Source organism: Lonchura striata, chromosome Z (assembly GCF_050655825.1).
Source record: "Lonchura striata isolate lonStrDom1 chromosome Z, ASM5065582v1, whole genome shotgun sequence".
Taxonomy (NCBI): Eukaryota; Metazoa; Chordata; class Aves; order Passeriformes; family Estrildidae; genus Lonchura; species Lonchura striata.
This window is the reverse complement of record NC_140740.1, coordinates 60,809,247-60,836,680: the sequence shown is the minus strand read 5'-3', so window position 1 is coordinate 60,836,680 and position 27,434 is coordinate 60,809,247. Positions and strand designations below refer to the sequence as shown.

Genomic DNA, 27,434 nt, shown 5'->3' with positions numbered 1-27,434 from the left:
TACTGGGTAGCATCTATATATTGGTAGACACTGATGTACCTTCAATTTCATGACAACACTGAGAAATATAGGTAGTTCTTCCAAGTCCAAATTAAAACATTTATGTTTAAGAAAGCTATAAAACTGGCATTTTACGCTTGTGCTACAGGTACTTGGTCTTAAAACCAGGTACTTCCCCCCAGAATGGCTGGCCCTTAAGCCATATTTGAACACTAAGAGTTCTGTTGCAGGTCATGCCACAGGAAAGGAAAACCAGAGGCATTCCTTCTGAAGAGGTTCTGGCAAGTAGCACAATGGCTACCTGTCAAAACTTCCCCATGCAAACCCCAAGAAAAGGCTTTGAAATAGAAGCTCAGTATCAGGATAAGATTTGCTTAACAGAGCCAGACTCATCACAACAGCAATTCAGGACAAACAAATGCACACACACACACACACACACACACACACACAAGCCCTGACAATGTGCTTTCCTGACATTTCCTCAAAGTGGGACACACCTGCAAGTCTGTTAAATCATGACCCTGTGCTCAGGGGTCAGTCAGCCCATCACTTCTTTGCAACAGAAATCATCCCAGGAATTACAGATCTTAGCTCTTCTAAAACAACTGAAGTCTGTGTCAGAGAGAGAGGGAAACCTTTTCAGAGAGCATACTGTGGGCAAGCATTTGAACAGCATACGCCATGCCATGTGGTCAGATGACTTGTGAAAATCCTCCTGGTTTTCAGTCCCAAGGGAAAGTCTTATATCTCTGAATACACACATGCTGGAAAAATGTATTCTGAAATAAAGAATAATTCAAAGTTCAATTTTGAATGTTTATTGTTTTAATATTCATACCTATTTCCATGACAAAACAAAACAATTTTTCTTTTTTAAGGTAATTTTTTACATTGTGAGAAACATTGTACACAGAAACAAAGCCATATGTAGCATCATTAGAGGTCAATGCAAAAACAAAACCAGAAACTTTGTATGCAAATGTCTGGCTCAAAGGCACAATCCATCCCAAAATGTTGTTAAGATTAGACAAGATTTATGTCTATGAGTACAGCAGGGGTCTTTCTTGAGGAGTAAGGGATAGTGCTCACAACCCTTCAATGAACTTTCACACAGCAATGACCAAGAATAATAACTCTTCAACAGCAGTTTTGTTTATGGCTTTGTAAAGCCCCTTGGAATAGCTGGCCACAGATTTGGAATTACATCTCCATGGACACGACAAACACTACTCTCTTTGTTGCACATTACAGTCAACCCACTTCTTAAAGACCATTTAATACAGGCATCAAATAATATTTGTTATTTACCATAATCTTCAGATATACAAATACATACCCAGATGACTATAACCAACTAATTTAAATTAAATTAATTTGCAACTAATTTAAAACCTTACCTCACAAAGTCACTAGGAGCTATATTTCCTAGTTAGTCAAAATCACAATACTTTACATAGCTACTACATCATTAAAATAAGCATATTTTTCTCCTTTGTGTTTACTCTTTTTCATTGTTAATAATCTACATATTTAGGGACATGGTTTTAGTCCTCTACTGCTATGGGGACGCTGCTGTTGCTCTGACTTGCTGATGAACCATCCGAGGCACTGAAACATGAATTAACCAGCTGGAAATCACACAAGGTAGTGAAAAAGCCAAAATTTTAACTAAGCATTTCCAGACCCAATGCCCTTAGTTCTTTAGATGTTCCATGCTCTTTGTGCAGGAATCTTCTTGGAAGAATCTGGCTGGATGAATCAACAGAGATAAAATAAGAACAATCTGATCCTTAATTTAATATTGAGGTGGAATTTGGTTTGTTTGTTTCAGGTTTCTGGGTTGTTGTGGGCTTTTTTTCTTTCTCTGTGATCTCTGACTTGCCCAGTATCAAAAGCACTATCACACCATGACAACCACATGAAAACATTTTTCTTCCCAGCCCTAAGCCAGGGTTTATGGTTTTCTCCAGAGGTTGAAGTGGCTTTTTACCTTGGCTCAGAATGTTTTGGGTCCTAACAGTGTCCCTTCTCCTTCTATTCTGGCTGCACTGACAGAGGCCGTCCAGAGCATCTCTGGTGCCTGTTCCCAGACCTGGTTGTCCCTGCACTCTCTGGCCAATGATGGTGGCTTTCCTGCCTCTCTTTCCAATTTGTAGAACACATAGCAAATATCTTCTCATGGCTTGGCAACCTTTGTAGATGAATGGGAATTTTGCAAAAGAAGAAGACATGGCTAAGAAGAAGACATGGCTGAGAAGTTCCATTCCTTGAAGTGCTGAGGAAACTCTCACTGCTTATCAAACAGCCAACAGTGATGGGTTTTGCTATAGAAAACATCCATTAGCTCTGCTTTGTCCTCTGACAATATAATAAATATTTTATAGTCATAAGCTGCCTAATGCCAGGCAAGTTTCTAGGGAGGAGACATCAAATCAGCTGTGCACACACCTCACATCTTTGCAGTGGCATGAAGTCAGGGCCAATCCACTGGGCCTGTTTGAGAAATGAATTTGGCAGCTTTGGTGTAGCTCAAGGCCAGCCAGCAGTTGAATTGAAAAAAATCAGTTCTGGGGTTAGCACCAATATGAAACTTCTGTGTGATATATCCAGCCCACATGCAAAAGGTCAGCCTTCCCCATTAGATTCCAGAACCTCAGAAGATACTGGATGTTTTTCCATTTTCAATTTTCTATGCACACAACTGAAGCAAGAACTGTGATGTCTCTACTCCATGATGAAAAAATTACATAATATAGAAAAATTTCCTCTCCTGGCAACTAATAAAGAGTTGAAGCCAATGGGGAGAATTTTTTAATGAACTCTGACAGTTGATAATATTTTCCACTGGAGCAGTTTCCTAGTGATAATAGGATCACACAGACATTTTGTATTTTGGGGTACAGTGCTGGTATTTTCTGAGGTTACTGATATTCTGATTATTGTGATGTAGACAAAATGTTTAAGAAAAAAAATGTGTTGAATCAACATATGGAAGTAAACTTTGTGTTATTTCAGCATTTCAGTATGATAAAATATAGGAATGCCATTACTTCAAAGGAGGCATTTTTGGTTCAATTTCCACATAGGCTTTTCAAAAACCATATATTATGAAACTTCCTGCTCCATAAAAGAGGAGAGAAAACAGCTAAACAAATGCATTTGGGCATGTTTTTATTAAAATAACTGCTGAAATAGTACAGTCTTTGTGGAAGAAAATCCCTCCTCCAAAGAACGACAAAGCATTATATTTCATAACAAATAACAATCATCAGGGATTTCCATTCTTGCCCTGCCCATGTTCTAGGAAATTTTTTCTTCGCAATGCATAGAAAAAGTAATTTTTTCTATGAAGACTCAGTTTCCTGGTCAATATTCAAGCAATCTAAGTCATTTATCAAAGAAAAATGTGCTTATCTGCTGTGCACGATATAATTGAGATTGTAGTGTTGCTTTACAAGCGTGCTTTATGCTTTACTGCTTTGCTTTTTCTGAAATGTTTTCATCTGAAGCACAGTTCAAAGTTACTTAAGCAGCACTTCCAATAAATATATTTGCAAAATGTGTGGGGTGTTTTGGTTTGGTTTGGTTTGGTATTTTTTTAAATGCAAATATAGTGGCCCTGTTAATATTTAAGAATTTGCAGAAATCAGACCCTCCTACCAAAGCTGACTTTTATTAATAGTACAAAATCTACTATGCTGCCTGTTCATCTTGCACAAGAAAATGGAATCTACTCCAGATATTGTAAAGACATTTTGTGATGCTCACAAGTCTTGCCCCTCCAGAATTATTCTCTTCCATGGCAGTATTGCTCCAGCACCACAAAACAGAGAGATCTCCAGTAAACCATGGTCCATCACAGGGTTGGGTGGGAAAGTGGGCATTTATTGCTACTGAGGACATTGTTCAACTTGAAAACCTAGAGGTCTAATAGGAGGGCTTCTTAAGCATGTCTTACTTCCCAAACTACGACCAGCAGTATGAATTCCAGATTACCTTTTTTTTTAATGAACATAAAAGGGACCAAGGTAGCACTGCAATAATTTTCAAAGTAGATCTAGCACAAACCTGGTCCTGTTTGGAAAGGCTCTGGATTATTTCTGCAAATTCATCACTGGCTGCTAACAAAGGTAAAGGACTTCTTATGGCACTGAATGCTGCCTTTTATCTTGAGTCTACCATCTTGCAGTACAGCACAGATGAAAATAAAGCAAAAGCCCTGAAACACAGAAAGCTACTTATATTTTGAAAACAATGTCCATCTTGCCATGACTGTTGCGCTTTTTCTTTCCGTCACTTTGTTTCTTTTACTGTAAACCTGGGACTTGCTGAGAAACAATATCCATGGTTTGCTTGAAGCTCAGGATTCCAACCATAACAAAAGTTATGGTCCTACCTACTGGGGGACCGTGTTTGGTTTTCTGGACAATAGAATGTAACATATTTGTTTTGCTTTTCAGACCAAAAGATATTAACTGGCATACTTGCACATGAAATATGTATTTCCTATAGCGAGGTCTGATCCCTGCTCATTGTACAGACCTTTCTTAATAACAGCTAAGGGGTGTATACATTTCTACCAGTAGTTTGGTATATTTTAATTTATGCTGCCTTGTGCTCAGAAGACCTTTGAGTAGGAAACCTAGAGTGAAAAGTCAGCATGCGAGCAAAGAAGAATTTGGCCTCTTCATGCTTCCCATCAAAATCCTGGAAAGGGCACTTCTGTACAGCCTCCTTTACCTACCCAGTGAATCTTAGGCTTGCTGAGGCATTTCTGGTCTTGCACTTGTCATCCAGCAATTGCTGAATGCCACAGATTGAGTTTTTTGGGCTGTTTTGGAGAAAGGAACAGGTAAGAATGAGAATTACCTGGCTGGAAGTCCTTGCTGAAATGCATATGCAGTTCATGCCTATATAAACCATTTAAATAATGGAGATAGACTGACTTCCACCCACTGAAGATCCCAGCCTGTATCCTGTTAGTACATTTTGGCATGACCATAGCCTCATTAGTTTTTTTGTGCAGATGGAGACACTTCATAGAAAATCTCTGAAGAATCAATTGAAAGAGAAAGACTGAGTTACATAAAGGTATATTGCAATTTGTATCATGCAATGATCTGACCCAAAGACATTAACAGCAAATACTTGTGTCATCTGTGTGAATTTCTTGTAGACAAATTATTCTGTCATTCCGTCATTAGAGTCATGAGCATTCTTCCTTTTTTTTTTCTTTTCAGTTAATTCTCTGGAAAATTCATGTTTTGAGTGGCCAGACTTCTCAGTGGATTCAGATGGGACTTGCAGAGGACTCTCAGCTGAAAAAAAAGACACAATAGTTTGTGACTACTTAAGGTACCTCTTTGAGGGCAAAAAAAAATAAAGGATAGATGCATTCTCAAATGCATTTTTAGACACACAAAACATAAAGGAACTGTTCCACTTTCACCTGCCAGTATGAAGTTCCCAGTGAAGCCCAGGTTTGAACCCTTCTCTCATCTGTGCTCTTTCACTTCCAGCACAGTTCTGCTCACCCTTGACTGATTATTTTTGTCATGGATAAAATCTTTCAACCAAGGAGGAAGAAAACTTACCAAGGATTTGTACAAAGACCCCTATATACTCTGGAAGTTGGACCTTGCACATCACACTACCCTTCTAACTGAGTATTATTAATTCTGATTAATATTGCTAGAGCAATACCACAACTGAAATACTTCCATGAACTCTCAAACAATAGGATCATTTCATTAGCTTACTGAACCAGTGGAACTGAAAAAGACCTTATGCAACTTCCTTCTTCATCTTCTGCCCACATGCCTGTTAATGCCATGATCCTGAAGAATTAACAGTGACAAAGTCATGTTGGACAGAAATTGCACTCTGACATTTTTCTAGCATGTCAGAGATGGATACTCAACAATCAGCATCTACACCTTTGCTGTCCTAAGCCTTAGAAAGTTTTGTCTCTGACTTTGTTCTTGTTATGGACTGGGATTCTATTCTCTTTCTTGTAAACTTTCATCTTTCTAGGGACTATTATCTTTCATTTTGTATGGGACTAACAGTTTTCAGTACATCCTCTCCAGGATAACTATAACATGGTAGTGTGTTGACACTGGCTAGATGCCAGGTACCTACCAAAGCCACTCTCTTACACCCCTCCAAAGCTGGACTGGGGATAAATAAAAAAAATAACTAAGAGTTCATGGGTTGGAGTAGGCCTGGGCGAGATCATGCATCAAATGTGATCAGGGGCAAAACAGGCACAACATAGAGATACAAAGTGAATTTATTACTGACAAAATCAGAGCAGGACAATGAGAAGTAAAATAAGCTCTTAAAAACACCTTCCTCCTCCCCACCTCCTTCACAGCTGTATCTTCTACCCCAGCAGTGCAGAGAGACAGGGAATGGGGGTTATGGCCAGTTCATTACCCAAGGCTTCTCCTGCTGCTCCGGGAGTGGAGTCATTCCCTGCGGTACCAAGGGGTCCCTCCCATGGGAGACAGTTCTTCATGAACTTCTCCAGCATGAGTCTATCTCAACACTGAGAGCAACAGCTCTCAGTCAACTGCTGCAACGTGAGTCCATCCCCCAGAAAATGGTCCTCCCAAAACTGCTGCAGTATGGGTCACTCTTCCACATGGTGCAGTCCTCTAAGGACAGACTGCTCCAGCATGGGAGCAGGGCTCCTCTCTCCACAGGTCTTTCATAGGCTCACAGCCTTCTCTAGGCACCCACCTGCTCCAGTATGTGGGTGGATCTCTGTGTCCCCATGGACCTCCATGGGTGCAGGGGCGCATCTGCTTCAGCATGGGCAGCACCACGGGCTGCAGGGGAATCTCAGCTCTGGCACCTAGTGCACCTCCTGTCCCTCCTTCTCTACTGACCTTGGCATCTGCAAAGTTGTTTCTCTCACATGTTCTCACCCCACTCTTCTTTGGCCAGGATTACATCTGCACAATAACTTTTTTTTTCTTTCTTCTTAAATCTGTTATCATAGAAGCATTACCACCATTTCTAATTGGTCCAGCCTTGGATGACAAAACATGTCTTTGGAGGGAACAGGGATTTGCTCTTCTCCATTGTGTCATGGCATATTATTCTTAAATTTAGAGGGAAAACCATTCTCAATAATTCCTGAAAGAGAGATTCATATATTTTAAATAGACTTTCTATACTCAAGCAACACAGAAACACTTTCTATCCATAAAGGTTTGACTTCATTATACCAAATGTTAAAGACTGTCTCACTAGGCAATCTTACACTTTGAGCTAATTTCCTAAAAATTGTTTTGATTTCCTAGTAATGTAGCAGGCACCAGAAAAATATATGCACTGTATTTTTCCTGTGTTTATTATTTTCTCTTCCTAGTGGAGCTTTCTTTTTGCCTCATTACATTTTTCCCATTGCAAGTTTTGGTCAGAGTCCAGGGCATTGCGGTCAGGTTCTGCAGGGATTTTTTTCCTGGTTCTTTCTCTCCATGCATATTTCATGTGCCCATTACTTTAGGTGCCATAAACACAAATTAAAACCAGCATCATTTCTGTCAGAAAGGGCCATATTTCTCTACTCATTCATTATTTATATTGGTTCCTTAAGTGGTGTTCTTGCTTGTTTGTCTCTAATAGAGGATACAAATTATTTCACAGCCTTTGTTCGTTACCAAGATTGGGCTGATCAGGAGCTCCACTGAATTTTAAAAGCAATGAGGCTCATCTCTGCTGATAGATAAATCCATGAACAATATTTGTTGTCTGATAACCTGCCCCAGGCAGCCACAGAAACCACATTAGCCTCACCTTTCACTGTGTGTCATGGTAGAGATGATTCCTGTGCTTTGGGCCCATTTGAGCATAGAGTATTTAACCTCTGCACCTACAACGGTCTATGAACTTACATGAATGAATACAACCTCTGAATTTGAGTAAATAAAGAGGTCTCCTGTGTCACTGTGTCTGGTCTGGTGAACTTCACCTTCTTCTCAGGGACAAGTTCATTTAAAAATCCATTTGATTTCCCTCTCCTGCTGCTTCAATAAGGATATTTGCAGATTCTCTGTAATTTTTAAAAAGCTTCCTATTCTGTCCTGTATGGTCAGATTTAGCTCACCTTTTCTTTATTTGATTCCAGCGATATTACTCTCTGACTACATAGTTCTTTCCACCACAGTGCGTTACTAACAAATGTACCTTGAGGAAACAGCTGCAGAGTCTCAGATATTTCACTTTGTTATGCAAAATGGGTCTGTAAAGCTGTAGCAGAGACCACGCCACTAATCTTGACTACTGGTCATCTAAGGCTTGCAAAAATCATGACACTAAAGTGTCTTGCATTTTCCTGGGCAAATGGTAGGAGTTTACTTCCTACAAACTGCTTTTCACATTTTCGATCTGTTCCACACAAAGAGGAAAAACACACATTCCCTTTAAAAGAAGAGAAATTATCTTCTCTGCATGTCAGGTGAATGAAGACTGAAGCACTGAGAACATCTAATCCTGAGAAATTCATAATAAAATTGTGAGACTTGACCACACCACTTTAATTCTGTGTTATTTGATCAGAGTGGTCAGTTGGCTTGTGTCATCATGGGCTGCAAGATCATCAGTGAGCCCACCCTAAAGAGGTTCTAGAGGACTCCCATCTGTAACCAGCAGAGTCAGTCAGGACACTACATGAATTCCCATTACACAGGCACAGGACATTTGAAGGACATTTTATTTCCCACTCAACACCTGTGGTGCTATGGATGTCTTGTTGACGGAGAGGCAATAGCTCAGGTCTAGTACAATCCTCATTATTTTGTGAATCCCAGGAGGACCAGAGCTTCATTTGAGAGCAATCTGTGGTTTCTTTTGCTGTCACTGACAGCTAACCTTGCAATTAACCTGACTTTGAGCACCAATTCTGCTGTCCTCTTGGAGAGATGAAGGACAGTAAATAAATGTGTTGGCAATGGGTGTTTGCTGTAGGCTAGTCTGTTTCCATACTTTCAACACATCCCAGCTATGAGTCGGGAAAGTACAGCATTTCCTTTACAGCCTGCCTGGGAAGAAGGAAGAAGAAAGGAAGGGAAAGAAAGAAAAAGGAATGAGAAAGAAAGGGAAGGAAGGAGAGCAAAAAATAGGGCCAATCCATGAAGGTGCTTTCCCAGGTAAAAGTTAAATACCTAGTATGGCCCTAGAGCTAACAACTGTCTTCCTTCTGCCATCTATCCTTATTCTTAAGGGATTCTTGATAACAGAGATAACTCTTCATACAACATTTACAAGTATTTTCACCCATTTCCAAAAATTTCTTTCCTCTCTTTCTCTTTAGGGAGTTCTTTAGACAGCAATAAAAGTTCTAAAGCACGAGAGCTCTATCAGAGTAAAGGAATAGTATTTAGAATTAATTAAGAAAACAATACTAGGCAGGTTATGAGCCCTGGCTTGTGCAGAGACATCACTCTTGCTCCGTGTCTTCTGCAGGAAGCAGCACAGCACGAGCAGCAGGGCTGCTGACAGGGCAGGAGAGCACTGCCACCAAGTGCAAACCCAAGTCCTCCACATCCTTGTGCTAGGAAAATTGTTTTTAAAAGCTCCTGTTCACACCCTCTCTTCAGTCCCTTCCCTTAATAAAACTGTCACAAGTCCCACAGCTGGTCATATTGGGATTTTGATTTTGCAGGCTGTAATAAGTCCATAATTTCATCATTTTTACTCTGTGAACTATTATCTCAGTCTGTTCTTTCACACCTTCTTTTTAATCATCAGGTTTTTTTAAGTAACTCTGTATCAACAAACACTGTTAATATCATTAACCTTTTAAAGAGCTGGTTATATTAACTATGTGATGGCAGGGCAGGGAGCAATCTGCGAAGTGCAGAAATAAGAAATCTCCCAGCTGCACTGAGAAGAGATGGTAGAACTTGGCTTCAAGAATTAGAAGACAAGATTAGGTCCTTCCTACATCAAGAATACAGCTTCAAGACTTAGAAAACAAAATTAGGTCCTGGCTATATGGGGATGCTGAGGAAAGGTAAGCTGAGCTAATTTAAGGTGTAGATTTAAATTGGATCAGGCAAACCACATTATATTACAAAGATAACTAAAAGCAACAGAATTAAGGCCTATTTTAATTTTTTAAAACTGTGATATTCCATTCTGTCATGCTCTCTGGCACTGGTTTTCTGAAATTAATTTTTTTTCTCCTCCACATCAGTGTCAGAGAAAGCAGCATGGCTTCTGTTTCCATTGTCTGAATGCTAGGCAAATATGCAATGACTTTGTCTCTGGTTCAGCCACCTGAAGAATGGGGAAGCTACTTTTATTTTGAAAGGGTAAATGATGAAGAAAATATTTATGACTCTTGTCTGTTTGGCACTAAAAATTACAAGAATAAACAGAAAAAAACCCATACTCAATTGTCTAAGTAAGGGCAGACAGGCCAGTTCTTTCATTTTCCTTTCCTCATTATACAGTTAATAACAATATAAACATTTCTGATTAGCATTTAAATATTTATACCATCAATGAAATTGAGCAAAATTCCCTATAAATATAAACAATGGAAAATTTGAGCTTCAGAAACTTGTTTTCAGAATAAGGCAATATTAGGAACTTCAGCTCAACTCTGCTCCATCACAGTCTTCAAAACCAGCTTGTGCCTTGTTCTGTCCTCTGAATGCCAACAAAATTTTTCACAATTGCCACAAACAATACACTTAGCAAGGCTAATAGATAGTTCCTTTCTGGCTCAGTTAAAGGTTAAGGAAAGAAAATAAAGGAAATGTTAAATGCTGTTACTAAATATTGCATTTTATTCTCAGCTTAATAGCAGTAGTAGAGTGGACTCTACTAGTGATGCCCTATCACCTCTTCCTTGATGACTGGCTGTATTAAGTCATATTACTACTTACTTTTAATAACTATATTCCCACTAGCATTATTTATCATTTACATATCATACATCAGTGAAAATAAAAGTTCTGAAAAGACTTTCTCTGCTTCTTCCTTCTATTTTCCTGCCCAACCTTGGGGAAAATTAAATGCAGGCTGGAAAAATCACTGAGAACACCAAGAGCCGGCTGACAAATCCCTTGCTTACTGAAAAACAAGTGGCCTGGACAAGTGGTAGCACACCAAAATGGGCAAGGCAGGATCTTATAGTCTTGCTCTGACAAGGCCACATGTGAATCTGCCATGCTTGATCTTTGCTGAGCATCTGTGCCTCACTCAGAGCCTGTAAACCATGGCACCAGCCTGTTGTGGAGATCCTGCCAGCATTAATCACAACCAAGTTCTGTCTGGTGTGCTTCATGGGAAGAACCAAGGTCAGGCAGGGTCAGTGCTGCTGGGGCTGAGGAGGCACAGTGGAGAAGGTTGGTTTAGGTCTTTAGAATGCCCTTTCCCAGAGAGAGATTGCAAAGGTAAAATATTATATATCCATAACATTCCTATATATATATATGAATGTTTTTTCCAGAGCAAACACACTCACCTAAGGCACATGCTTTCAGGTCAAGTCATCCAAAGGGCTTTCAAATCCAGCCAGGATCTTCTAGCTGTAAATAAAAACAGGAAGAGATGGACAGTGACTGACCTTCAACCACTTTCAGAATAAACCTTGGCTGGATTTTAACACAAAACCTTTTGATGCTGTGAAGTGAAGGAACCCAACCAGGCTGACAAACTGAAGACATGGTATTCTCAAACAGGTGGCAAAACACAGCAATGCAATGGGAAAGTGGGGGTAAAGGATCCCTCCCAAATGTGAGGTCAAAGGCTGGGCAGTCCTTCAAGGACAATACTTTCAGACGTCAGCTTTTGGGAAGGAAAATACAATGAAGAACATTGTGCAGCTGCAGGGAAATACCAAGCACTTGTTTTAGTACAAAATTAATGAAGTCAGGGAAAAGATCCTGATTAAATATATTTTTTAAAATATTCTGAGGCTGAAAAATAATGCAGTAGTAAAGCAAAGATAAAGAGAAAGCCAGGTCATATAGGACATTTAGATTAGGTGGGATAAGCCCTTGCAAATGTGCAATAGGGATTAATTGCACTACAGCAGATATGGACTAGATGACTTACTGTAACAGTTCTGGAGGTAGCTAACAGCCAGAATAAGTCATCTTGAAAATGCAGCAAGGAAGCTTAGTGTCGCAAAGATTCACAGCAGAAATGGCACAGCTCTTCTGCATGATAATAAGGAAAAGCATAAAGAGGTGAATTAAGGACAGATGGTTGGTTTTGCATTTTAATTTCATTACTTTTGTCAGTTTATATTATAAGTTAAACATTCTTAAGAGGTATGGCAATTTTCTTGACTGTAAAATTTGTATCTGTTTTGCTTTTCCTTTTCTCCTAAGTAGGAGGGGGAAATATTTTGTGACAGGTTATTAAATCCTAAGTGGCTGATGCAGCTTGGCAATAAGCCCTTTTACGGGGATGAATGCTGAAAATAAGTCTGTTTAGTGTATGCACTACATGGTTATATCACTTTTTTTTTTTTCCAGGTATTTACCTTCTAAACAAAACCTCAGCGTTTATATAAGAATGACTTCTTTACCCTAGAGATTCAAAAAGCTCTGAGGGAAATATATATTTAGACATCTACAAAAAGTGACTTATTTACCCTGTTCAATACACTAAATCTGGAGATTAGATTATTCACCTGACAGACATCAGGGCCTCCCCAGGAACTGTTTCATTCTGATAAGCAAATATGCATCTCGTGCCTGCTTACCAGGGAAAAATAACTGTATTTGCACAATATCTTGTAATGACTCTAAAGAGGTGTTTAAACATCACTAGCATTTGTAGCCCCCTACACAAAAAGCAAACAAACACAAAGACAGACAATATTGTCCCTATACAGTGGGATATTCAGCTATGCTGGTGCTTTGATTAAGGGTTGGTCAGCATTTGCATCTCTGAGACATCTGCTGTCTTCAAAGAAGCAGTTATTTTGTCTTCAGACTTGAGCAGGCAGTGGAGAGTCTACAAAGAAAATGTGTTACTTAAAAATGTAATTGAGTCCTCTCTCACTTAGGGTATTCTGACTGAGAGCACATGGCTGCTACTCATGTAAAGGAAAACAACATTTCTACAAAAACCAGAGTTGTTCATATAGGAAGAATGCTATTCCAGGCTGTCTTTTCAAGGTGGCTTGAAAAAATGATGTGAAATGCAATAACTAAAAAGAAGTGAAAAATCAATGTCTTTGTTTAGCATGGGAAGCTAGATCCATTTTACAGCAAGAGCTTATATTTTTCCCAGATGGTTGTTTCCCCAAAGGCAAACTCAGCATTGATTTATTTTTTTCCAGGCCTGTAGAATTTAGGGAAAGGGGAAAGGGGAAAAGGGAAAGGGGAAAGGGGAAAGGGGAAAGGGAAAGGGAAAGGGAAAGGGAAAGGGAAAGGGAAAGGGAAAGGGACAATGTAAGAATTCAGACAAGCCACCTAGATTCTCTTTGTTTCTCTTCATGAGCAAAGGGACAGCATCAAGAATAGTTTCCCAGCTGATGACTGTTCATACCATTTAAATTATTAAGATCTACTCTAGCCAGCAGCAACCTGACAGCCAGTGGTATGGGCATCTCCAGAAGAAAGGTCAGGAGTTCCAGAGAATCTGAGTGGATTAATGTAGAGCCTAGTTTTACAAATAGATGAGATACTTTGGTGAGTAGCAACAGGGTGGCAATTTGCATAAGAGACTGACAATAATATTGATACTGTCACTTTCTGGAAATGGCAAACCATTTTTAGAATTCTAAGTGAAAACCATTCAATTTTATTGTGCACATTATGAGATATTTAGTGTAGAGGCTGGAAACTCTAAAAGCTGCAGGAGAATCAGGGTACAAAGAGATAGAATCAAGCCCAAAAAGCTAAGTAGAGATGCAAAGAATAAGTTTCTATCAAATTTTCAACTCAACAAAGCTTCTCCTTTTGAACTGCAGAAGAGAGAATTTCATACATTGGGTCTCTCAGGGTCTGTGTCAAGTTTGACCCTGAGAATGTAAAAGTCCTTGTTTCCCAGCCCGTGTAGCCAAAGAAGGAGTCTGGAATACATAGGATCAGCTTCTCAAGGTTGTTTATTTTTCCTTTTCTATAACATTCTTTCTCTGACCTGCTGAGCTCCATCTAGCAAGGAGGCCATGACATTCTGTCTGCCCTCTTGGGTGATGTTTACATTTCATACTAAAAACTATGTGTACTACATTTACAATATTGTGCCACTATCTATCATTAATGTTAAGACAGTGTGTCTCTACCTTAAACCGACAGAAAAGTGTCACCATCACACCAAGACATGGAGGACAGGAAGAAGGAGAAGAGGGTCAGGACATGCACAAATCCCTCCATCTTGTCCCCTTGAACCCCATTCTAAAACACCCCAAAATTCTACTTTTTCCCCTGTGTTAAGTCAACTATCACACTACACATACTCTTGTGGCTTGAAATTCCTTATACAAAGTTGGCAGTTTTTTCCATGGCTAAAATCAAAGCCACAGCTGTTTCTGACTTCGTGCCAAGGTCTCCAAGCACCCTGCCAGGGTCTTGAGACAGCCAGGGCAGCCAGAGGAATGTTCTGGATTCCCACATGGGTCAACAGAGGCACTGGTATGGGAAAAGGCAGGTTTTCAAACTGTGCTGAAATACAATGAGAAGAGGATAAAATAAAATGCTATGGTTTCCTTGGCTTTATGACTACAATAGGTGCAAGCCTTTCTCTGCAAGAGGTACTCTGAATTACTCTGCTCATACAGGCTTAAATGTCCTTCCACTCCAGTGCACCTTCTCTCTTTCTTTTCTTCCTCTGCTTCAATCTCAGTGAAGACCACCAACTTTTGACAGTGTGGATGTCCTCTTTCAAACTTCCCATTGCTGAGGGTTCCACTTTTGCCACCATAGTTAAAATGGATGTCTAAACACAAAATGTGGAGAAGAAAAGTACCTACATCGAGTTATGTTTTTCAGTCATCCAATCATGGTATTTTGCTCTTTTAAAACATAATGCTTTTCATTCAAAGACTTCTGAGCTTCTAATTGATTATTTAATTAAATCACAAAATGTTCCTGTGATCTAGGAAAGTATTGAAATGAGTGAGTAAACTAGTATAGATTAATAAAATCATTAGTCAAGATGACTAACAGATGAGAAATGTACTAATAAAGGGTAATTGCAGTAAAAGAAAATTAGCTAGAAACAGGTTAGAAGAGTGATTTTTAGAGAATAGTTCTGAACACCTACACTTTCATATCCAGCAGAAGCTGTGATAGTTCAGAAGTGTCTAAAACCCAGACTAGGTCTGATTTACCTAGGTACACTGACATGGACAGAAGAAACACTCCTGAAACGAAAGTGTGTATGTGGCATAGGAACACAGTGCTGAATGTAACTCTTGAACAACAGGCTGAACTGACTCCTCACTCACCTACATGGACAACCAGAGAAAACAGGTTTAGCCTAGGAGCCCCTACAGGCTATACACTACTCACCATCCATCTCCAATGTCAGTTGTCATTTTAGATTATACTGGCCCAAAAGTGTGTCCCGAGTGAATCTCTCTGTTGCTTGCCTTCAGTGGTTGATATGTGATCCCCTTTCTGCATAGATATCTTTCCCATAACCACCATGGTTCTATTTAGTCATTCCATGTTCATTTTCCCTGCACTCTATGGCACACCAGCACCTTCTCCAGAAGTAACAGGAGAGAGGAGCAGAGAGAGACAGTTAATTTCCCCTGTAATTTATCATTTATCATTTATTTCCCCTGTTGAGTAGTGAGGGTACCAAAGGGCTGATGGATGCAGAGTAATGCTTAGGTAAGATTGACAACTATTTCCTCCTGCTTCATACACATAACCAGCACCCACCTGTTTTCCTCCCACCCAGAGATATTTTTGAAAGCTTCTTCTAGCAAATTTCTGCACCAAAATTAAACCCATATAGCAGTCAGCCTTATTGCCGTGTTCCCACGTCAGCTGTGTGTCATGACAACAGATGATAGAAATGCTGCTATTCAGGCTTCAGGGTACGTGTTTCTCTTTTTTTCTTTCTTTTCTTTTTCTTTCTTTTATTTTTTTTTTTTTATTTTAATAGCTTTAAAAAGAGCTCTGAACAAAAGTGCTTGCTCCATGATGCAGTGCTGAGCTAAAGCACACAGGGCAGGTATACCTGCCCACATGCCAATAGGCAAAAATAAGTAGAGTGGGTGAGGTTTCCTGTGGCGCTGTGGGGGCTGAGGGAGAAACACTCTGAGGAGAGAAGAAGATGACAAGATAAGGGAAAATGGAGAGGCAGAAGCAGAAGTGCTTCCCTTCCCTGCACCACTCCCCTGTGGGCCTTCAGCAGTGGGGCAGCTCCGTGCACAGCACATGGATGTCCCTGTTACTGCCCTATGTCCTAAAACTATTCAAACCTCCTTGCTTTGGGGGTGCTCCTTGGCAGACTCCAGCCTAATCCACCAGAAAGGGCCCTGTTTGTCTCACCCTGATCTGCAGTGAAGGAAGGGAGTATTCAATGTCCAGGCAGGAAAATATTGCTCAGCAAACATTCCATGTGAGTAAAGCACAAACAAATAAAAGCCTCCTCACACAAAACAGTGTTATTCCCATAAGACATCATTTCTCCCAGGCCAGACATGCAGATACTCCTTTCTACCCAAGAACTCAAAATTTGTATATATGTAGCCTTGGTTTTGGTCGTGAGTTTTTTGTTTGGTTTTGGTTTGATCTTGTTTTTTTTTTTTGTTTTTATTTTTGTACAGCTAGATCCTGAAGGAAGAAAAAGAAATGAACCTAATAAAATCATGGTCCCAGTTACTTTAGGATCAGGCTATGCAAGGGCAGTCAGAAGCTTGGAGTCACAGAGGAGGGCTCTCCAGCTGGAGCTGCTGCTGTTCACAGCTCATACTTCAGTAATCGTCACATTTGTTTCTATTTCACAGCATCATAAAAGACAGCAAGCAACTCCTGAGCCAAGCAAGAATTTAAATACATCTTTGAGGCCTTTCCCATTTAGAAAATCACTTGTGTCTGTGTTTGATAGTAAGGGCTGCTCCTGAATATAAATGCTTCCCTGAATCAGGGCTACACAAGTATCAGAAGCTTAGATCAAGGAGCTGATCTGTCCAAATCAGACATTAGAGGCATGATGAAATGCTGCAGATCTTCCCTTTAATGAAACTTAGTTTATGAAAACCCTTTAATAAAGCTGCAGTGAGTATATTTACATTCCCAAAAGAGAAGAGCTCTCTCTCAAAATGAAAAAAAACCACAATTAATAATATCCTGATATTCTTCATAATGCCAGTAGATTGCAAGTTTTTGTTGAGCTATTCATCATTTTGAATTTCCATGCATCTCTTTATTCCACAATCACATCTACACCACTGGGGCACTTTAGGGACTAAAATTGATTGCTGCATATTAAAAATAGCAAATGAATCTCATTATTTCTTTTGTACCTCCCCAGTTTATTCAGCATACAAAAGACAAAATCAATAGCCTCCTGCCTGAGGAATAGGGTTATTTTTGTATTTTTTTAATACTGCTGCAGATTTTTGGCTTTACTCATGAAACTGTTATGCGTTGCACCAATATATTTTCACTCTATGAGTTTTTGGATCATCTGCATTTTGCTGTGCTAATCCCGGATGTTTAATATCAAGGAAAATAGTATTTATATCCTATTCATCTCTTTCTCCAGCATCTCCTGTGTATCTGCATGCTCATTTTCCATTGCCAACAGTCTGAATATCCAGAAATATTCAGAAATTTGCTTCTCAGTGGTGCAGATCCAAGTAAACATTTACACCTAAATTTATGTATAATTTAAGATAAATTTGGGCTTGAGGAGCTGAGGTGCATCCTTGAGCTGAGGGATATAACTGAATAAAGGTGGGGGGGGGGGTGGTGTTCCTGTGGGCTCTGACTTTTGAGGAGAGCTGGGTCTTGTAGATCTGGGTAAAATTCTGGAACTGGTCTGCTTCTTGTTTTAGAAAAGAAATGTGATATTTCCTTTCCGTCCATCTTTCAGCACTTCCACAGTTGCCCACTGTTTTCAAATAGACATAAGTGGAAGAAAATTATTCAGGAAACAGTATCTTTAACACCTAAGGACGTGCATAATCCAGGTGACCTTTATATGTCTAGATTTTTTTTCCATCCACTTTGTATATTTTTTTCAGATGAAAACAAAGGAAGTTCAGTGTTTCAACCATGCTAAGTCCTTTTTACTATAATCTCCCTCCTGGTTTATTAACAGGTGGAATTCCTACCAATAGTTGTCTTTCCCCAGCACACTGATAAAATGCTTTCTATTTGTTCTCATGTATCTGAGAGAGGCAATCCATTTTGCCCTAACTGCCCTCTTTTCTCTGAAATCATCAACTGCACAATTGCCCCATTCACATGGATTCTTGTACTGCCCCAGACCATTCACTGGTTCAGGGTATTTGATTTTATTATTCTTGATCCTGAAACACAAGACTCAAGACTTTCCATTTTATGACAAAATCCTTTCTATTGTAACTTTCTGGATATGTTTTACTATTCTCTTTAGTTTTACTATTCTCTTTTTTAAGGCAGAATGGAAAACACAAAAAAATACACTTTTTCATTATTTTTCACCATTTCTTATGGGACTTTTCCCTGAAAAGTGAACAGACTTTTCCAGTAAAGCAAAGCAGATGTTTTGCAACAATTTTCACAACTGTAAGTCCCTGACAAGCTATATATTGTAGATATATCCTGTGCAGCAACCATATATATAACAAGTCGTAATAAAATCAATATTAATATGCACCCCAGTAAAGTATCTTCATGTTAATGAAATGAACTTCTCTTTGTATTTCCATATATATATTTCTCCCCTTGATAAACTGATTTCAAGAAAACCATATACATACTTACAGTGATGTGAATTTGTGATAGAATTTGTAAATATTTTCGTTGTATTTCTTTGACTTGAAGCCTAATTTATGTCTGACTCAGGTGTGACATGATGTATCTAAACTCTGAGTAAATGCTTACAAATTTGGAAAAAAACTGAGGTCTGATATGAACTTATATTGAATTTCTCTTGAGTGCACTTCAGATGCACTAACTGATTGCATCTCAACCAATGTACCCAAAGAGGAGTCAGCCTTGAAAGACATCTTGACTTTTTTTTTTCTTTAGAAAGTACAATCATTATCAGTTTGCTTCTGTTTCCTTTTTCCTTTCACTGAGGCAATGTTTGTTCTCTCTAAATAATGGAACCAAACAATGCTATTATGTGAGTCATCAGAAAAGAGCAGCAGCAGTCCTACTTGGTTGTTGATGGTGATCAGTTTGAATTGCTAACTGCCCCCCTGCCAGTCTCTTGGAAACTTTGGCATTTGGAGGATACCTTGGATTTACTTGTTTGGGTAACTTGTTGCCTTGCTGCTCATAAGACCATAAGCAAAACCAGTTTTACCTGAGATCTATGTTTGCATTCCCAAAGCATTACAAGTCTAGTTCTGCAGACTTTCCTTAGCTGACTGCAAAACATCAAAGTAACAAAAAGTGGAGATGGCTGCCTTCAAAGTATAATGCAGGATACATCCCTAGCTAGTCCAGAATACACTTAATTTTGCTAGATGTCAAGGGATGTCATGCTGCCACATAAAAATGTTTCCTATTGTCCTTAAATTGATCGTTCAATCCACTTGCCATCAAACAGTAAAAGTAGCCTTTCTGCTTTCATCTCGCTATGAAAGGGAAAAAAGAGCAGATATACATGGCAGTAATTATTACATCCCGTGGCTTTTTTTTTTTTTTATGAAGAATGGCATACTATCAGAGCAGCAGTAGGCAAAGAGAACAAGAAAAGAAGATTCAGTCTCTTTGAGATTTTACCATGCAGAAAATCTCTTCTTGTTTTTCTGCACCACTTCTAATACTGCCGTCTGATTTAGAACCTCACATCTTTATGCAGTTGGACATCTGACAATAGCTGGAGTAAAAACATTTTGAGGCACACATCATCAACATGCACATAAAAAGTTACAAGGCTTAAACAATTCCAAACAATGCAAGAAAATTACTGAAATTAAAAAAGGATTGAAAAATACGTTCTCCTTCTTGAATCAAAAGTCAATGCAAAAGAAATTCAGCAGACCTCTGCAGATTATACTACAGAAAGATTGTCATTCACGGATGTGCTCTGCAGATTCTACTAGTCAGCTATAAAGATTCGTTTGTTCTGTATTAAAACAGAGACGAGGGGGAATCACAATACTGAAGCACCTCTTTCAGGTTCCCAAACGGAAATTAAACACAGCAGTAGAGGCAAATTAACAATATTTAACGCACCTAACAAGTCGTAGCAGAGCAATTGGCTGAGCCTGCAGCCCGGCCGGGCGCAGCCGCACGGGCGCTGCGGGCCGGGCCCGGCCGGGCGCGGGAGCCACCGGCGGCGGCGGAGCGCCCTCTAACGGCGAGCGGCGGCGCGGCGGGGGCTGCGGCACGGGCTGCGGGCCCGGCGGGGGCTGCTGTGAGGGACACTGCGTGCTGCTGAGGGACACTGCGTGCTGCTGAGGGACACTGCGTGCTGCTGAGGGACACTGTGTGCTGTGAGGGACACTGCGTGCTGCTGAGGGACACTGCTGCCAGTGAGGGACACTGCCCTGCTGCTGAGGGACACTGTGTGCTGCTGAGGGACACTGTGTGCTGCTGAGGGACACTGCGTGCTGCTGAGGGACACTGCTGCCAGTGAGGGACACTGCGTGCTGCTGAGGGACACTGCCCTGCTGCTGAGGGACACTGCCTGCTGCTGAGGGACACTGTGTGCTGCTGAGGGACACTGCTGCCAGTGAGGGACACTGCGTGCTGCTGAGGGACACTGCCCTGCTGCTGAGGGACACTGCCTGCTGCTGAGGGACACTGTGTGCTGCTGAGGGACACTGTGTGCTGCTGAGGGACACTGCGTGCTGCTGAGGGACACTGCTGCCAGTGAGGGACACTGCCCTGCTGCTGAGGGACACTGTGTGCTGCTGAGGGACACTGCGTGCTGCTGAGGGACACTGCTGCCAGTGAGGGACACTGTGTGCTGCTGAGGGACACTGTGTGCTGCTGAGGGACACTGCCTGCTGCTGAGGGACACTGCCCTGCTGCTGAGGGACACTGCTGCCAGTGAGGGACACTGCTGCCAGTGAGGGACACTGCTGCCAGTGAGGGACACTGCGTGCTGCTGAGGGACACTGCCCTGCTGCTGAGGGACACTGCTGCCAGTGAGGGACACTGCGTGCTGCTGAGGGACACTGCTGCCAGTGAGGGACACTGCCTGCCAGTGAGGGACACTGCCTGCTGCTGAGGGACACTGCCTTCCAGTGAGGGACACTGCCTGCTGCTGAGGGACACTGCCTGCTGCTGAGGGACACTGCTGCCAGTGAGGGACACTGCTGCCAGTGAGAGACACTGCGTGCTGCTGAGGGACACTGCTGCCAGTGAGGGACACTGCTGCCAGTGAGGGACACTGCCTGCTGGTGAGGGACACTGCTGCCGCTGAGGGACACTGCCTTCCAGTGAGGGACACTGCGTGCTGCTGAGGGACACTGCTGCCAGTGAGGGACACTGCCTTCCAGTGAGGGACACTGCCTGCTGCTGAGGGACACTGCGTGCTGCTGAGGGACACTGCCCTGCTGCTGAGGGACACTGCTGCCAGTGAGGGACACTGCTGCCAGTGAGGGACACTGCCTGCTGCTGAGGGACACTGCTGCCAGTGAGGGACACTGCTGCCAGTGAGGGACACTGCTGCCAGTGAGGGACACTGCGTGCTGCTGAGGGACACTGCTGCCAGTGAGGGACACTGCCCTGCCGCTGAGGGACACTGCCTGCTGCTGAGGGACACTGCCTTCCAGTGAGGGACACTGCTGCCAGTGAGGGACACTGCTGCCAGTGAGAGACACTGCGTGCTGCTGAGGGACACTGCTGCCAGTGAGGGACACTGCTGCCAGTGAGGGACACTGCGTGCTGCTGAGGGACACTGCTGCCAGTGAGGGACACTGCCCTGCTGCTGAGGGACACTGCGTGCCAGTGAGGGACACTGCGTGCTGCTGAGGGACACTGCTGCCGCTGAGGGACACTGCCCTGCCGCTGAGGGACACTGCTGCCAGTGAGGGACACTGCTGCCAGTGAGGGACACTGCTGCCAGTGAGGGACACTGCCTGCTGCTGAGGGACACTGCTGCCGCTGAGGGACACTGCCCTGCCGCTGAGGGACACTGCTGCCAGTGAGGGACACTGCTGCCAGTGAGGGACACTGCCTTCCAGTGAGGGACACTGCCTGCTGCTGAGGGACACTGCATGCCAGTGAGGGACACTGCGTGCCAGTGAGGGACACTGCGTGCCAATGAGGGACACTGCCCTGCCGCTGAGGGACACTGCGTGCCAGTGAGGGACACTGCGTGCTGCTGAGGGACACTGCCCTGCTGCTGAGGGACACTGCTGCCAGTGAGGGACACTGCCCTGCTGCTGAGGGACACTGCCCTGCTGCTGAGGGACACTGCTGCCAGTGAGGGACACTGCCTGCTGCTGAGGGACACTGCCTGCTGCTGAGGGACACTGCCCTGCTGCTGAGGGACACTGCTGCCAGTGAGGGACACTGCCCTGCTGCTGAGGGACACTGCCCTGCCGCTGAGGGACACTGCGTGCCAGTGAGGGACACTGCCTGCTGCTGAGGGACACTGCTGCCAGTGAGGGACACTGCCTGCTGCTGAGGGACACTGCTGCCAGTGAGGGACACTGCCCTGCTGCTGAGGGACACTGCCCTGCCACTGAGGGACACTCCCTGCTTTTCTCTGCCCCCACCCCGCCGGCAGGAGACCCCTCGAGGCCTTCTCCCGCCCCAGCCTTTTCCAAGCCATGCTTTTTTATCCTCTCATACAGGGAGGGAGGGTGGGAAAGTGCCACTGAATGGAAAGATTTTGCAGCGTGCTGTGGTCTCCCAGGGATTTTTGGCAGGTTCTCATTTTCTTGGGGAGCCAAGAACATTTTGTCTCTGCATCTCACATACTTCTCTCTTGCCTTCGATGCTGTGCAGTCTCGAGGGGCAGCACTGCCTGGAGACATCTCAGAGGGGCTGGCAGCTTCTACGGAGCTCGGGTCACAACCCAGAGCGAGTGTAAGGACAAAAGTCCAGGGCACGAGGGTATGGCAGCAGGGATGGATGAGGGCCACTCCAGATGCTTGAGACCTTGGCCCAGGTCAGCCTCTAGGCCTTATGAAATCGACTTAAGAGACATACCTGGCAATTCCTCCACAATAAGAGACAAAAGTTTCAGTGCAGAACTATGAAGCATAGGCTAGAGCCCGTCCAGACATTTTAGCAAAAAATTGGTAACTGGAGGTCAAAACAATACATTCTGGGTCAATAAAGAGAAACTGACATCCACCCATAGGCCAACACCACTCATCAATACAGGCATCTACACAGGCCAAAGGTTTCCTCAATGCCCAGGATTCAGGAATGCCTCACACTACTTATCAGCTTCTTTCTGCTAGCAGACATGAGCCTTTCATCCATCCTAGTGAAGCACCATCATCACTGCTGGGAATCCCACGCCTGTTGTGGCACTTCTGCCACATCAAGCTGTATTCTCAGACAATAACACACATCTCCTGGAGACACAGCAGGCACCAAAAGCATCCTTAATAGGTTCACCACACCCAGAGGAAAGACTGAGGAAGTGAGGTGTGGGACCAGATCTATATCTCACTGTATCAGCTGGATTCAGCAGTTTATCTGCAGGGGCCAGAAAGGGGGAAGGGGAAGACAGGTTGATACCATGCACACCCTCCCATACTCATCCACAATCCACAGCTCCCACTCTAGGAGTGGCCACCAACAGTCTAGGAAAAGCAACTTTCACCCCATTTTGTAGGTAAAAATGGAAGAGCTCGGAGAACAAAGGCTATTATTAATTCCCATCTGTTGAAAGGAGGCTGCAGCTGTTTTGAGAGGTTTTCCTGCAAGCTATGCAGATCTGCTCAGAATTTTAATGGTTGTTTACCAACCAAAAAGCATGCCACTGAAAGAGCAAGATGTTTCCAAGCAAACATGGTGTGAATATCATTTTAGCCTAGAAATAAATCTCTTCTTTCTTGCAAACATTTCTCTAGGTGAGAAAAGATGGTTTTTGTATTTGATTCTTTCACTTTTCAGCTGTTCCTTTTTAAACTCATTCTTTGCCATCTAAGAAGCATACAGGAGAAGAGATACCTTGAAATATGCAATGCAATTTAACACAAACAGAAAGCCTTGTTAATCCCAAACATTCACTGTGCTCACTGTAGGTAGCCCCAGAAAACACTGGTGTGCAGTTGGAGTAGTATGTGCTAGGAAAACTGGTCTTTGTCCAAAGAACCTAGCAAGCCTCAAAGAAAAACACTGCACACAAAAGATGAAAAAAAGGAAAAGGCTTTGTTGTACTCTAGTAAGTGTAAAGACATGTGTCAGGCTTTTTACCTTACATTTTCTGCCATGGTCATATTTTCAAGGGGATTGTTATTGCTGAGAAATTAACAAGTTTTTAGCCAAACTCTCTAATATGTGTTATTTATATCAGAAATTAAATCCCTGCAACTATGCGTATGTTTTATGTCTGTGTATAACTAAAAGGCCTGCCTCTGTAATATTAGTACATGCAGTTTCTCTGTGACATGTATCTTGTACATAGAAGAAAGAAGCACTACAGAAAGCCCTCAGATAGATACAAAAAAACCCAAAGGTTTTTGGCTACAGTGATTTAGAAATCCAAGCTCTTTTTATTTATTTCAGTGATCTTTGAACTGCTTGGCTTGGAGAAGATATTTACAGCTGAAATTACAGTCCCTGAACACAACCTAGCATTCCCGGTATCCCTGCTGTAACTGGGGGATGGGGAAAAAACCACTATTACCCACATTTAGCCAAAAAAGTTATGATCATCCTGCATTTAAAAAAGACCATGCCTGAGAAACTCGAAGGACAGAGAGTTAAGTGACAAAGTAAATGGTCACCAGGAAATGACCAGGAAATTAATATAACATAGAGGCAGTGCTAAGGAGAGAGCTGGACAGCCTGCTGCTATTCCATCAGGTCATGCAACTGAAAATATTAGTGAGAAAATGAAACTATTTATCTTTCACTAAGACAGAAGTAAAAAGCAATCTGGGCAGTGTGACCTTCTAAGCTGAGTTAAGTCAACACATAAACAATAAAAATGGACTAATATTTCAAGGAATTTTGTTTTAATGACTGGGGGGGGTTCAAGTTACTGTGGGTATTTTCCTGTAATATGATAGAATCCCACTAAATGGTCATTATTTGACTTCTGGTAATGGAGACATGAAAGCTCTCTGTGTGTCCTATGTTTCTGTTATAGGGATCCAAAGGCTACTGAGATGGGTTTCACCCATATAATTTTTAATTTATTTTCTCTTAATAAATGATAACCTACAGTTTTGTATAATGGCAGTGCCAAGTGGATTTCTGCTTTATGATAGCTAATTCATGGCAACTAGCTTCTAAGACAGTACGTGAAAGTGAACAGCTCTGAACTGATAAATAGGCATTATTAAATACACTTTTTTACAAATATAGCATTTGCCCATTCCTTACAAATATTTTTTCTGTTTTGAAGTTCAGTCTCCAGCGTAGCACAAACAATGACTGAAATAAGTGCTATAAAGAAACACAAACAGATGGGAAATCAGGGAAGTGATAAACACAATAAAGTAAATGGTATGACCTGAATTCACCAGAGATATCAACTGAGTAAGCCAAGGTTAAGAAATCACCTCTCATTTCCCAGTGTTTTCCTTACTGAGAGTGTTGATGCCTTCTGCCTTGGTCTGAAAGACAGATGTCATTTAAAGAAAGCAGGAGCCTCCCTTGGAATGGAAAATATGACCCACTTTCCTCCAAATTATTATAGCTTTGAAATTAAGGGGCTTTCAGGCAAAGACACGGGACAAGGAGTAGCAGTTATTTGCAGGTGTGTGTCTGTGTAAGAGGCAGGCAACCAGCGGCAGTGCTGGCGCAGCAGCCGGGAGCCGAAATCCCGGCCGAGCCTCTTCCCGCTCCCTCGGCACTCCTGGGGCGGTTCCGGCCGCCGCCGGCAGGGGGCGCTGCTGGCCCCGGGCGGGCCGGGCTGGAAAATCCGGCCCCAGCGGGAACCTGGGAGCAGCGGCTGGAGCGCCGGGGCAGCCTCGCCCGGGACAGCAGGCAAGAGGAGCGGAAACTCTGCAGCTGCAGCTGGAGCTGGGATGTCCCAGCAGGCAGGGCATGTGCAGCTATGGAGTGGCAAGAGCCCGGAGCTGCGGCAGAGGAACTGCGAGGTTGGGAGAGCTCCCGGACACAGCCAGGGAGGCTCCTTCGGAGCGGGAAGGGGCTCAGGGTCCTGGGGCTTTCCCGGGGCACCCGAGCAGATGGTGACAGTTCCTTTTTTAGTGAGGTAGTGTATTAATAAGGTCCCAGTATAATGGCAGCCCTCGCAAGCAGAGCTCCGCTCACGGTAGGAGAAAGGAGACGGAAGCCCACAGCAGACACCACAGCAGTGGTGCTGTGCTCTCCCCACAGCAAATGCAGCCTGCGTCCCCCTCCAAAGCCGACAGGGAAGAGAGCTAGGAGCTGCACCCAACCCCTTCCCCCAGCCCAAACTTCCAGGTACCTCTGCTGCTCCAAGAGAAAACCTCAGATAAGAGAAGTGCAGCCGGGTGCCCTCCTCCCCTGGGCTTGACAGCTTCTTTTGCCTCTCCTAAGTACCAGTCATTAAGGTCTCTTAGTGACAGATGGGACAATATTCCATGACAGAAAGAAACAAAAGGAAAAATTCTAGACCCCAAAACCCTCCCATCTTTTAGAAATGCTAAATAGGCTTTGAGGATATAATCTGGTGATGACCAATCTTTTTTAATGCATGCTGGAATCCATGGATATGATCTCAAGAAATCTAGGTGCTGTGATTTACTGTTATAGGTAAAAATCAAGCCAAATTAATAATTAATCAAACAGGTTTTTATTTTGCAAACCAAGACTTGGTTGTAGATATCCACAATCAAAAGGCAATGCCGAGCCCGGGATTGGCACGGGTGAAACACAGGTCTTACCTCTACAGTATCGGATCTCCTCTGTTCACCCCAACTGCTCTGTCCAAGCAGTTCTTATACCATCTATTCTGCCTGAGGCAGGGTTTCTTTTCTTTTTTTCAGAGGTTCACATATTCATGTAGTTTCTTTTCTCTTTGTGGAACTGAACAAAACCGTGTCTGGGAAGTGATGTATGCCAATCATCCAGTTACTGGAACTTGGCATTGAGATGTGTCTTCCTCATGGCTCTGGCTATCTCAGTCTTAGATAATTATTGAGTATTCATCACTTGGGTGTTCCCCTGATCACCTTGGAGAACAACCCATCTCTGAGTGAGCCATAT

General features: G+C 42.6%; 1 long non-coding RNA gene across 1 annotated transcript; it reads right to left on the bottom strand.

Annotated features, from left to right (window-relative positions):
* Positions 1–805: 805 nt before the first annotated feature.
* Positions 806–20,517, bottom strand: LOC110472624 (uncharacterized). Its single transcript, XR_004149334.3, has 4 exons — positions 20,337–20,517; positions 12,082–12,185; positions 11,489–11,552; positions 806–5,321 (listed from the first exon to the last, which is right to left on the bottom strand). It is a non-coding gene; the product is annotated as an uncharacterized LOC110472624 (long non-coding RNA).
* Between the last annotated feature and the right edge of the window lie 6,917 nt (positions 20,518–27,434).